The following is a 10,765-nucleotide window of genomic DNA, read 5'->3' on the forward strand; positions in this document are numbered from 1 at the left end:
CTTTGTGATTTCTTACCCTACTTGAGCAGTAGCTGAGGAGGAATCAGCCACATGCCTTGCAATGTCCTTTCTCAATTGCTGCTTAATAAAGTGGTTTGAGTGAGTAAAGGATTATATCAAGCTGGGAAAATCAAAGATTCCAGAGAGGAGACTGCATTTAAATTGGACCCTAAATGATAGGTAGAGTTTGGAATTGGGATTGGTGAGTATGCAGTGTTTATAAGGGCACCTGAAAATGAAATCAAAAGAGGTAGAAAATTTGACATGAACTTGTGAGAGATTAGGTAAAGGTAAAGAATAGCTTGTTGAAAGTCAATAGTGGTAAATAAAGGCCAGAAAGATACATAAAAATTCTGTGAGATTTGACTCAGAAAAAGGAGCCATTTGCTTTGTTTCTGTCTGCTTTTCAGTAGAAATAATAAGCACTTCTCTCTCTAGTCTAGAACAAACAAACAAACAAACAAACATAATCCTCCAGGAAAAAATGATCAACATGCAGTTTAAAAACTTGGGAAACAGAGAGAACCAGTGGTTTGTGTCTTGAGCAAAGTGTATCACATCATACCAATCCTTTATTTTCCATCTGAAAAATAGGGATGACCGTAATGACTCCTTGAGTGACTGTGGTCACTAAAAGGATGTTCTATATAAAATGTTTAGCATTTCACCTGATCTATAATAATTATCTGACAAATATTAATTGTTTGCCTTACTACTTTCTGTTAAAAGAGAAATGTGTAAGTAAAAACATAAAATAAAAGACAGCTGGCGTTCTCAGAAAATATAAAACACTGGTCAAGTCTACCTGCTTTGGACAGCATCTGTTAATTCTTTCATTTTTAGGTTTCCTGTGACCTAGATTTATATCTATACTTGTACCTTTTAAATATGGAAATATAGTCATTTCAGGTCTTACATTCTGTGCCTCTGGGAATTTTACTTTGGTTATATCTGCCCTACCCTTAGTTGGGTTTGTGGTGTTTAACAACTGACTTTCCTTTAACACATACAAACTTGTTATAAATCTAACTAATATAAAGGATGTATAGCACACAATTTACAATGGTAATTTAAACAATATTCTTGGTGGTAAATTCCACAAAACCAATTATTAGTATATAGTTTTATGTTGATTTTTATTGAATTCTTTGTAGATAATCTATGGTTAAAATTGGTGAACAAGGGTAGTTCCAACATGGATATCAGCTAAAATTTTTCTTTACATTACAAAGAGTGATGAAAATAAAACAATGAAAATGCATATTAGAAGTGTATTATCAATGACATCAGAAACTTTTTTGTTAAATCAGATAGTTTTTTTTTTTTTTGGAGAGGTTTTTGCTATAGGGCGCATGTGCTTGCCAGACAGACAGAGAGAGACAGAGAGACAGAAAGTGAGAAATCACCCCCCAAGGAGGATGGCCATGCTGCAATCCCTTCTCCATTCTCCTCTCGGGATCTTGGGCATGCATGCATCTGGTGTGAGTTTAAGGCACCGGGTCTGGGATGCCAACCGTAGTCAACTACATGGGAGTCCAGCGACATAGCCATTACGCTAACTGCTTGAATATTAGAATATTTCTTCAGTGTTTTGTGCTATTAACAGTGTGACAAGTACAGAATTACATAAGTAAAATGTGCATATTACTATTTTACCCATTACTTTTAAAGATAATAAACTGAGCCCTGATTACTGCATTTGCTAATTCGTATAATTTATATACTCCTCCCCTGGCCAATTTGAGTAATGGTAAAATGTAGTCAATAATTAAGGAAGTGAGGACTTTGATAATTTGTTTAAATATTATTTATTTAGTTGCAGATTTATACAATTTCAAATATTGACTGTGTTTAGCAACTAATTTATAAAATTTCTGAAAATTTAACTCTCAGATATTGAAGATAATCTGCAATTAAGGGTGAATGTTTCTTTCTAAAGTGATTTAGCAGAGGTCTTGCTAAAACTAGATTTTATAAAAAAGTGTACAGGTGGGCCTAGGAGACATTTAAGTAGACTTGACTAGATTGGTCAAGTAAAGAATCTTCGTCACAATGAATTACTGTGGTAGTGTTTATATTTTCTGGAGGTACTGGAAGTGAAAAGTTATTCTCATTCTTGGGATGCTGAAACAATCATTATTCCAGCTTTCTCTCCTACAGCTTCTTGTATAAACAAAAAAAGAATTTTCTGCTTTAATTTTCCAGCACAGACCTGCCTCCACTGGTACCATTTTAATTTGGTTCTGGAATACCCCTCATTCCTGCCGGCTTTAATCTCATCACAGCATGTTCCAGTAACATTTCTCAGCTCATGTTTTTGCTACTTGGCGTCAGCTACTTTCAAATGAATGCTGGGTTTCGCAGAGAAACACTAGGTAAAATATCCCAGCTCTGGTCACTGTTCGGGGAGTACTCTGACAAGCTTTACATTTTGAACACAAATTTCATGCATGGAGATGAACTCAACTCACCAGCATTATGATTTTGCTTAATGATTAATTTGTAGATCTAATTTATATCATCGAAATGTATCCTCTCCAGAAAATGTTAATGATTGCCTTCTTTGATTCATTCTTCGGAACTTCTGCAAAATCCTAAATGTAAACCAGAACATGAGGGTGAGGGCATTGCTTCTCCAACTTCACACTTTTTATAAAGCACAAGTATTAGCTTTTCTGTAACTTGTGTGTAACTGAGGCCAAACTGGAGGACTTTTTCAAAGCCATTCTAAAGGTAGGGAAAATAAAATTGTCTGTGTACCAACCACATCCTACCGAGGTTAGAATTAATTCTAACTACTAAAAATGAAGTTCTAAACAGCAATTGCACAGGCATATCTGTCTACAGCACAGTTAAAATATGTAACCATTAGTCCCCAGGTCTGTATTTCCTCCCACTGCGCTCTTCAAAATTATTCAGCTGGATAGTGGGACCAGAAGTACTGAGTTGGCTGTCTTGCAAGAAAATATCTAAAGGTATATTCCCCTTCTGAGTACTTCCATTGGAATCCACTGAGCTGATCTATTTTGTTTTTTAAATTATTTTTTGGAAGTGCTGGTGGCTTTTAATTTAAGACTTTTTTCTTTGTAGTCCATTTATTACAAATGCTCTCTGTAATGTTATTACAAATCAAGACATTGTCATTATTGATATCATTGACAGTTGTCAGTGCACCCCTCATTTGTTTTTTTGTTCTTTCCCCTCCTCCCATCTTATGCAAAGACAAATGTGCTGCCTCTTCTTAGTGCAGAAGACAAAATCCCATGATCTCTAGGGTAGCATGGTGACTTTCATGAGAAATGACACTTGCATTGTTTACAGAGTACAGCAGGGATAGGTTTGCTCACTACCACATGTGGGCTGAGAAAACTGGGACAAGTGCTGCTTCATCATTTCCTAGGGAAACAGAAAATGCTGCCGTCTTCAAACACGCCTCTGAGAAGGACATGCCAAATGTGAAAAATACAGGTCTCCAATTACCAAATGAATACTGAGCTACTTATTTATTGTACACTTTCCCTAAAAAGTTCCATACATAGAGATCTTGACATCTTTTTAACCATCTGTCCTCTCTCCCTCCCTGCCTTCCTTCCTAACCAGGAAGCGAATTCCCTATTGTGGGCTCAGTAAGCTTTGATAGACTAGAACTATTTGTTATAAATGAATATACTCAAGGTTCTTTCTGGAACTGAGAGCTGAAAAATTGCATACACACGCATGCGCGCGCGCGCGCACACACACACACACACACACACAGACATTTGAATGTTGGAGTGAAGTATTCCCCCATTTTTCTGAATGATTTTTCTTTCCCCTATCATATATGACCCTTTTCAAGGATAAGGTATTGACCACTTTAAACATACAACTATTGAATACTTATCATAGCTCTGTCTATTTCTCTCAGGTTCCATAACCAAACTGCTTGTATTATTGCAATAATTTCCCAATTTATTTCCCTTCTTCAATTATTTCCTGTTCTATACTCCATCCTACCCCTTCCAGATTGAGCATTTATACACAACTAGATCCTATCACAACATACACACTCTGAACAAAACCCAAAAACTTTTTCTTTGCTTACAAAACTCTATACGACCTGGCTGCTGTTTATCTCTCATCTTATCTCCTCACTTGAACCTCAGCTACTTTACTCAGGCTATGCTCACTTTCCTTTTATTTCTAACAAAGTAAATGGGCTCTCAGATGAGGACCTTCACTCCTGGGCTTTCCCTGTGCTTGAGACGCTTGCTTCACCTTACACTGACACAGTCAGGTTGTTCTTGTCATTTGGGTTTCAGCATAAATAATACCTCATCACAGAGGCTTCTCTTGACTACCAGGAATTTATTAGCTACTTGATTAATCTTTCTCACATCTTATTTTAATTCTCTGCATAGTTGTGAGCATTAATCTTTCTCACATCTTATTTTAATTGTCTGCATAGTCATGAGCATTATTTGACTGGTTATTTGTTTCTGATTGTTGTTTATGAAAGATTGGTTTCTCCCTGACCACAATGAAATTGATATGAGGGAACTTTCCTCTCTTGCTCGGTATCATATCCCCAGTGCTTTCAGTGGTGCCTGGACATGTAGAGGCGCTCAGTATGTTTTGGCAACCACATGTAAAAACAAATCTGCTATTGACATGTCATGGGCCCTTACTTCTCTCCTCACCCGGTTTAGATTTTACCACTCTGATAATTTCTACCTTGTATCTCCCTGGCTCTTCTCTTTCAACCATTATCGCCTAATAAAACTGGTGCTGGATAAATCTGGCTATCTTCCTGTTCACCTGCTCTTAGCCTGAACTCAGGCAACTGAGTATGAGTGGAGGGAAACACACAACCAGACACATTAGTTCCACTTTAAACCCATAACCGTAAACTTCAGATGAGACCTTGGGGCAGTTAAGCAATTACGCTACCACATTTAACCTCTTTTAAGACTCATAGATTTTTTTTTTTCATTTTAACAACTCTGTTAGCTTATATCCCCAGTGCTTTCAGTGGTGCCTGGACATGTAGAGGCGCTCAGTATGTTTTGGCAACCACATGTAAAAACAAATCTGCTATTGACATGTCATGGGCCCTTACTTCTCTCCTCACCCGGTTTAGATTTTACCACTCTGATAATTTCTACCTTGTATCTCCCTGGCTCTTCTCTTTCAACCATTATCGCCTAATAAAACTGGTGCTGGATAAATCTGGCTATCTTCCTGTTCACCTGCTCTTAGCCTGAACTCAGGCAACTGAGTATGAGTGGAGGGAAACACACAACCAGACACATTAGTTCCACTTTAAACCCATAACCGTAAACTTCAGATGAGACCTTGGGGCAGTTAAGCAATTACGCTACCACATTTAACCTCTTTTAAGACTCATAGATTTTTTTTTTTTTTTCATTTTAACATCTTTGAAGTCAGGATGCAATTTAGTCAATGGCAACTTCTGTCATAAAGATGGCTGATGTGAAGTTAGAATGTGGGTGCATTCCATGGGATATGGAGCAACTGAAAGGCCACCTGTCAACATTTTAGTCAAGGAGGTTATGAGTGACTTGAAGAAGGATTATAAATGCTGCTTTGGTTTGAAAAATTTTTATTAACCCTTTCTGGTAGAAAAACATCAGCATCAAACTTGCAGAAAAAAATAATCTGTATACTCTTTAAATCTTTCCTCTCATTCTCTAATTGCTTCCATGGATATTTTAACAAAATATAGACACATAGTTCAAAAATCAAAATAAGTTTTTCTATGAGAAGTACTTCTTCAATTTCTGTCCCATCCTTCTGATTTCCTCCCTCTCTCTCAGTGAGTAGCCTAATATTAAATTTCTTTCATAGCTTTCTAATAATTCTTTGTAAAAAAAACCCTTTTATTTCTTCAGAGACAGAAAGAGAGAGAGACTCTCAATAAGGTCTTTGTGCCATGATCCACCTCTATCCTCAGCCAGTCAGGATCATGGGCTCACATGTACATACCCGGTGTATACAGGGAGGACTCAGGTCACAAACCTAGAACCTTCCCATGTGGGCTCAGCATCTTGAGGGTTCTATTACTACTGTGCCACCATCATTGACCTCTAATAATTCTTCATGCAAATATAAGCCAAAATAAACATGTATTCTTTTGTATCATATTTCTGGTTTACATATACTTTATGTATATCTTTGAGAGGGTAGAGTATGTTTTTTCAAAGTATGCATCCAATATGTCCTAATCCAATGAAGCTTATACAAATATTCAAGACTGAACAATTACATTATGTTGTGCATATCTAATGCATGAGTATTTTTTGAACATATATATTGAGTTGTCTGTTTTTACTCTGCTGTAGTACACTGTTCTATAACTTTTTCCCCTTATTTACATGAATTCTTATGTCCCTTAAATTTTTTTTCTCCCAATCCCTCTCCAATCCTCTTTTGAGACCTTTACTCTGCCATGGAGTAGAGACATTTAGTATTATTTGTTTTATCCTTTTCTTACCCAAAAGGTGGGGTAAAATACAAACTTTTCTCTACCTAACAATAGCTACCAGAGGTCATTGTGTATTTAAGCATTGAGTTTCCTCAATCATGCCTTCAACTAAACACATTTTATTATGCAGATCTTCTGTGGTTGAATTAGTCCTCATTTGTAGCAACCTGAGTTACTGTCAGTCTTTTTTTTTTTTTTTTTTTTTGTTATAAACAGTGCTGTGGTGAATAATTTTATGTACAAGTAATTCCACAGATGATGGGGCCATGCAGATAACACAGGGTGGTAAAGAGGCTGCCTCCCATACCTAAGGCAGGGCCTGGGCTGGGAAGAAACTGCAAGGCCAGGCCGACAGTTTACGAGCTCCCCCCACCCTTGTGTTGCTGTACTGGCCTGCACTCAATCTCTCTGCCATGAGCTTTACTGTTAGTACGGTACCCTGCAAGGGTAAAAATATCACCCCCAACCATTACAATAAAGCCAATTAGTGATCTTGTAGGAATGTGGTTTCCTAAGAAGGCACAGGAGGGCCAGGAAGTTTGAGGATTCCCCCACTTGCCTGTTTTAAGCCAAAATTAACATATAGGTTAAGTTAGTATAAACCAAATTAGCGTTAGAAGCATATGTAGACTAAGTTAGTTTAAGGTTAGTTTTATGTAAATACCCCTTTGTTAAAGCTGCAGGCCAAAGGTAACTCATGCTAGGCCAAGTCAGTGTATTCACCATATGACAGGGACTCAGAGATAAAACAAAAGAACTCACTAATTGACAGACTCAGCAAATAAAATACAGGAACCCATGGACTTATAAAGAAAGGAAAAGCCTCACTGGTGACAATAGGATAAACAAACCTGAAGGCTCCAGTGAAAGATTAACTATCTTAGCTGGGAGCTCTTATCTAAAGCAACAGGTAGTTTTAACTACAAAGAGTTTGTCATCTATGTGCTGTTGACTATGAAAAACTGTTAATAAAACATCCTGTGTTGTCTCCTGAACTACAAGATCATCTTCCTTTCCCATATGGACAGTAGACTCGCCCTCTTTTGTAGACAAGATTTCTATCTAGGCCTTTGTAACCAGCAATGTTGCTGCACTGGCCTGGGACTGAAGTTATCAAGCTGGCCTGGGACTGAAGTTATCAAGTTTCCTGCAAGCCCCCTCTTCAAAAGACACTTCCCAGTAATCAAGATCTAAGAAGAAAATACAACAGACAAATGGACTTCCTCATCCTAAGAACTGTGATTGATTTTACCTGATCTGACAAGACCAACAGCATGTTTTATAATTATTGTTTCCATGCTTTGTATTCCCTATTTTTTAAAGTAATTTTTTTACTTCCCCCCACCCCCCTTACTTCCTAAACATCCCTCAATAAATACATATATTTTAATAGCCACTGTGTTGCAGTCTGGAGCTAGCTCTGGCTGTAGCCGGTTGAGAACATGCTAAGGAGTATTGAGGTCTCAGTCTAATTTTTGTTCCTGATCACCCATGTTACCTTCCTGTGTACAAGTCTCAACCCACCCCTGCCGAGGCTGGACCCTGGCACACAGAGATGTAAATGTGCAAGGTAAAATTCCTCCAAATGAGGTTGTTGAGCCAAAGAAAGAGTATATGTTTGAGTTGCACCCTGAATTTGTGTCCCTTGGAAGATATGTTCAAATCCTAACATTTGGAATGTGTAAATGGGACCTTATTTGGAAATAGTCTTTGCAGATGTAATCAGGTTAAAATGAGATCATTCTGGATTAAGATGGGCCCTAATCCAATGACATATCCGTATTAGAAGAAGGAGATTTGCACAGAGACACACAGGAAAGAATGCCATGTCAAGATGGAGGCAAAGATTGAGGTGATGTGTGTACAAACCGTGGAATGCCAAGAATGACCAGAAACCACAGAAGTTAGTAAGAAATAAAGAAGTCTTCCCATGAGCCTTCTCCATGGTCCTCCCAATACCTTCATTTTGGACTTCTAGTCTCCATAACCATGAAAGATTAAGTATCTGTTATTTTAAGCTTCCAGTTTTGTGGTACTTTGTTTCAACAGCCCTGGGAAACCAATACCATGCAATTGTAATTTTGATAAAATATTTCTGGATTATCATCCATACGAACTTTGCACCATGCTGCCCTTTTGCCCACAAAGTCCCACAATGGTTGCTATCCTTAAGCATCATCAACAAAGCACATTGTTACATTTCTGGATTGCTACCCATCTGACTGTTGATAATAAAACTATCTCATGCAGTTTCATTTATATTTTCCTTTTTTTAATGAGTTAGTAACTAGATATATCGTTACAGGCTATTAATAACTTTTTTCCTATGAATTCAGTTTATGTCTTTTGCCATTTTTTTTATATTTTCATAATTTTGTTTCATTTTATAATAATAGTAGAGGATTAGTTCTTCCTTGTAAGTATTGAACTATCTTTTTCAGTTTATTATCTGACTTTTGAAATACCATACATCTGTTGGGCCCAGCAGATGGCATAATGGTTATATTGTTGGACTTCCAAGTTAGCTAACCTCAGTTCAAGTCCCAGACCTAGTGACTTAAAACTCACATCAGGCATGTGTGTGTGCATACCCCAGATCCTGAGAGGAGAATGGAGGAGAGGGATTGAAGTGTGGCCATCACCCCTGGGGGGCTGATTTCTCACTTTCTGTCTTTCCAAGAAATATCAATTTGTTAAATTTTTTTAGATTAATTTATTAATCTTTTGTGCAGCTTCTAGAATTTGAGTCATAGTTAGAAAAGTTTTCATACTCCAAGTATACAGGAGTTTACACATGTCTTCTTTGAGAAGTTTCTCTTCTCTCTTCATTAAAGCAATTTATTGTAAATCTTGAAAGGATAAAGTTGGATCTGACTTTATCTTTTTCCAGATGGTATATAGTTTATTTCAACGCCATTTATCCTTGAAATGTCACCTTTGTGATATACTGAATTCTCATATAGATATTTGGATATACTTCTGGAAATTCTATTCTGTTACATTGGCCTGACTTTCTATTCTTGTTCCAATAGGCGTGTCTTAATTTTTGACATTCCATAATAAGTTTTAATATGTAAGCAAGCTAGTCAATTTCATGAGCCTACTCCAGTTAAAACTCTGTCCCTACCACTTGACACAAATTCTTTTATCAATATAGGTTGAGTAACCTAATCAAAAATCTAAAATGCTCCAAAATATGAAAAATGTTTGAGAACTGATCTGATGCCACATGTGGAGAATTCATGTGAGTTCATGTGATGGGTAGCAATCAAAATGCTGCAATACAAAAATATGGTATAAAAGTATATAGCCTATGTATATAAGAAGTATATAAAATATGAATGAATTTTGTATTTCTACTTGGGCACCATCTCCAAGATATTTCATTATGTATATGCCAATATTCAGAATCAAAAAAAAATCAAAATCTGAAACACTTCCAGTTCCAAGCATTTCATGTAAGGAATAGTAAACCAGTATTTAGAACTCTTTGTTACTAAGACAAATTATTGGTTCTCAGTCTTCATTTATCTAGATCACTTACTAACATTTGGTATGGTTGAATAGTCCCTCCTTAAAAAAAAAAAAGGTATTTATTCCTTTCCTGAATGAGAGAAACAGAGAGCAATCTTGACACTGCAATCTACCCCCAGCTTCAGCTGTCCTCTGATGATAAGCACGCTTGTGCCTGACACGTTAGGGTGGTCTCTGGATGTGAACCTGAAACTTTCATATGAGGGTCAGCCTCCCAGAGCATTGTGTTTTATTGCTCTGTCACCATCCAGGCCCACAGTCCCTCCTTAAAATATTTTCTTCAGGTATTGCCTTCTCTCTTGATTTTCTTCCTGCTTTACTGGTTGATCCTTTTTTTTTTTGAATCTTAAAAATATGTATTTTATTACACTATGAAAAATGTACCTAATTTCTATCTTACAGAGTGATTTTTTAAAATCAAGAGTGATAATTGATTTTTTTATGGGTTGTCATTTTCTTTTCTTTTTTTTTTAAGAATTAAAGTATGAATTTATTTTGGTACAAAAACTTTTTGAAATTCATACATAGTTTTCCCACTATACTTATTTCCATGAGCTTTTATTTTCTGAAACATTTTTCTTAATTAATTAATTTACATTCATTCCCTGAGCATCGTCACAACATACAAAACATAATTTCCCATGCAGAATATACCGCTTAGTGGCTTAATCATGCATATTATCATCAATAATTTTTCATTTCTAGTTTCATATTATATATATGAAATATATAAAAATATATAATTTA

The 10,765-nt window shown here is 36.5% G+C and overlaps 1 long non-coding RNA gene across 1 annotated transcript in view; it reads right to left on the reverse strand.

The window, feature by feature from the left end:
* Positions 1–10,765, reverse strand: part of LOC102488174 (uncharacterized) — a 24,873-nt gene that overhangs the window by 8,059 nt on the left and 6,049 nt on the right. The window contains exon 2 of the long non-coding RNA XR_336074.1: positions 2,472–2,594. This is a non-coding gene — a long non-coding RNA (uncharacterized LOC102488174). The remainder of the gene's footprint in view (positions 1–2,471; positions 2,595–10,765) is intronic.

Source organism: Tupaia chinensis, unplaced genomic scaffold (assembly GCF_000334495.1).
Source record: "Tupaia chinensis unplaced genomic scaffold, TupChi_1.0 Scaffold000622_1, whole genome shotgun sequence".
In the NCBI taxonomy this organism is placed as follows: Eukaryota; Metazoa; Chordata; class Mammalia; order Scandentia; family Tupaiidae; genus Tupaia; species Tupaia belangeri.